This window comes from Dipodomys ordii, unplaced genomic scaffold (assembly GCF_000151885.1).
Source record: "Dipodomys ordii isolate 6190 unplaced genomic scaffold, Dord_2.0 Scaffold124, whole genome shotgun sequence".
In the NCBI taxonomy this organism is placed as follows: domain Eukaryota; kingdom Metazoa; phylum Chordata; class Mammalia; order Rodentia; family Heteromyidae; genus Dipodomys; species Dipodomys ordii.
Genome location: NW_012267340.1, coordinates 3,593,041 through 3,596,484, shown reverse-complemented (window position 1 = coordinate 3,596,484; position 3,444 = coordinate 3,593,041).

Here is a 3,444-nt window from a genome sequence, read left to right as displayed (position 1 = left end):
AAATAAGTTAAAAATAAAAACTTAAAAATAAGTTTGCAGCCTTTACCGAGTGGACAAAGGACTGAGTAGAACAAGTCCACTAGGGGTGGTGGATGTCTCTGGTAGGACAGAGAAAGGGATCATGAGATCAAATCCAGCTCAGAACGCAGGATTAAGGGAGTTTCCTCACTTTTAAGAACAACCTAAGTCACCAGGAACCCTTGGCTCATACCTGTAATCCCAGCTACTCAGGAGTCAGAGACCTGAGGATTGTAGTTCAAAGCCATCCAGGGCAGGAAAGTCCATGACACTCTTTTTTTTTTTTTTAAATGGTCTGTCATGTTTGGGGCTTGAACTCTGGGCCTGGGTGCTGTCCTGAGCTCTTCAGCTCTTCAGCTCAAGAAGAGAGCTTTACCACTTGAGTCACTGAATGACCCTTACGGTTTTCTGGTGGTTTATTGGAGATAAGAGTTTTATGGACTTTCCTGCCCAGGATGGCTTTGAAGCTCAATCCTCAGATCTCAGCCTCCTGAGTAGCTAGGATGACAGGCGTGAGCCACCAGCACCCAGCCCATGGCACTCTTCATGTTCAATTAACCACCAAAAAAAAAAAAAAAAAAAGTAACAGAAGGGCTGGGAAGGTGGCTCAGTGGTAGAGCACTTGCCTTGCATGAACGAGGCCCTGGGTTCGATTCCTCAGCACCACATAAGCAAAAAGAAAAAAGTCGGAAGTGGCGCTGTGGCTCAAGTGGTAGAGTGCTAGCCTTGCGCTGAAGAGCTAAGGAACAGTTCCCAGGCCCAGAGTTCAGGCCCCACAACCGGACCCAAAAAAAAAAACAGAAGTGTAGTTGAGGCTTAAATGGTAGAGTGCCAGCCTTGAATGAAGAGGGTAAGGGACAGCATTCAGGCCCTAAGTTCAAACCCCAGTACTGGTACAAAAAGAAAGGAATGACATACAAGGTTATACTCATTGCTAACCAAACTCAGCATGAGCAACAATTTCAGAGAGCAAACTAATGTAACATGCACTGAAACATTCCCTCTCAGCCACCCCATCTTCTTAAGGTCTGCAGCCTTGGGTAGAACACTGGGGGCCAGACAGAGTTCCAGGGCACTGAGGGTGTCAGACAGAGATCAAAGGCAGAGGTGTCTGGCTGTCTCTGCTGCTCACCAGTGCCTGCAAGATCTAGTCGCTAAAGCAATGGTGGTAACTCCTGGCCTGTCTGTTGTAAAGAGGAAGTAAAATCCCCTTATGGCAGGTATGTAGCAGATAAAGATTCAGTGCCTATAAGTTACTATTTGAATGGCCTTGCGCTTTCCACCAAAAGCTTTCACCCATTCGTATCTCCTACTGTGAAGATGAACTTTGGTTGAAAATTACATTTTTATGCTCTCTTTCCTCACCCCAGCCCTCCCATGCTAATAGAAAATGCTCATCCCTATAAAATCACCATGAGAAGGCAGCTATCTATGTGCCAAGGACACAGGCTGCAGAAGAAACTAATTCTGCTGACACCTTGACCTTTTAGGCTCTGGTCCCTGGAAACCAAGGAAATTATGTGATTCTTTGTTATGACAAGTCTAAGGAACTTTATACAGGGCTTTCTGAGCTTTCAACAGAAATGTCACATCCTCAGAGAGCTTCTCTCTCACCACTCAAGCTAACAGAAACCCTCCTTTCCTTGACTTTCTGGCACAATATGAAATCATCTTTTTGTGTGTGTGACTGTCCTTGGACTTGAACTCAGAGCCTGGGCACTGTCCCTGAGCTTTTTAGTTCAAGTCTAGCACTCTGCCACTTTGAGCCACAGCTCCACTTCTTGCTTTCAAGAGTATCACAGTCTTCCCTGCCTGGGCTGACTTGGAACCTCGATCCTCAGCTCTCAGCCTCCTAAATACCTAGGATTACTGGAATCAGCACCCAGCTTGAAATTCACCTTTAACATCTGTTTGTTATTAGAACAGAAACTTCAGTGAGAGGTGCTTACCATAGTGCTGCTGTAATGGTGCCTAACACAGGAAAGGCGTCTGGAAAATGTGTATGGAATATCACACCTTGCCCAGTGACCAAGAAGCCACACAGATAAACATGAGATGCAGTGATCCCAAAGAAGCATACTGCCTCTTGTGTGCCATGAATCCTGGCACACAGGGATTGCCAGAGCCCAGGCTATAGACAGATGTGTTCAGGAGAAAACAGCACAGTATTATGCCAGCACACAGGGGAGGGAGGTGCTCCAGAGGGAACAGCACTTCTGAAAGGCCAGATGAGTGAAAGAACCATGTGAGTGTGGGAAGCGCCAGCAGTTCCAATGACCTAGAGTAACCTTTGCAGGAAGAGCAGACAGTGGAGAGGTAGACAGAGACTTCACCATGAAAGGCTGAGCACCAAGCTTGAACTCTCTTCTCTCTCTGACTCTCTCCCTACCCACTCTTCTGCCTTAGATGTGAGACCAAAATAAATAAAACTCAATCTCATGGACATGTTGTGAACACATAAAGAGATAATATATTTGAAAACATCCACCAATGGGCCCAATCCATACTTGATGAGTTGAATAAAAGTTAGTTGCCTAACGGTCTATACACATTTGGTTTCACGCACCGATCCCTGTGCACGGTGCACTTTCTTTCTCACACTCACAATTTTAACCAATTTGCCACTTGCTCAATCTCCTACCCCTTTTCCTATATACATCCAGCAAATTATTTGTACCATTGACCCAAATCTATCTTTGCCCATATACAAGTGGAATTTTACACACAATTTTTAGGAATAAAATTACATAATCAAGAAGTATATTCAAGCTTGAAGCAATGCTACAGTTTAAAGTTGTAGCTTATAATATAACTCCATTGTGCACAGAGAACATAATTAGTATGACAGAATTTTTTGAAAAAATTTAGATGGGTTCCCAAATTTGAACTATCTCAAATTAGGAATAACTGGTGAATTTTCCATGGATATCAATAAAGTATACATATCTTGCTGCTGTTGAGAGGCATCTTTTAATGAAGACAAGTTGGTTGACAGTGTTATTCAAACCTAACAAACACTTGCTGACTATCTACTTGTTCTATCACTTACTCAGACAAGGGTAATGAAATATATAATTATGATGTTGCATGCCTGGAACCCCAGCCCTGAGGAGACTAAAGCAAGAGGATTAAAGACCAGCCTTGGGCTGGGAAGGTAGCTCAGTGGTAGAGCGCTTGCCTTGCATGCCTGAGGCCCTGGGTTTGATTCCTCAGCACCACATAAGCAAAAAGAAAACAAAGCCGGAATTGGCGCTGTGGCTCAAGTGGTAGAGCGCTAGCCTTGAACTGAAGAGCTGAGGGACAGCACCCTGGCCCAGAGTTCAGGCCCCACGACCGGACCAAAAAAAAAAAAAAAAAAGGCCAGCCTTAGGGCAAGTTCCAGGCCAACCATAGCTGCAAGGGAAGATCCTGTCTCAAACAAAACAC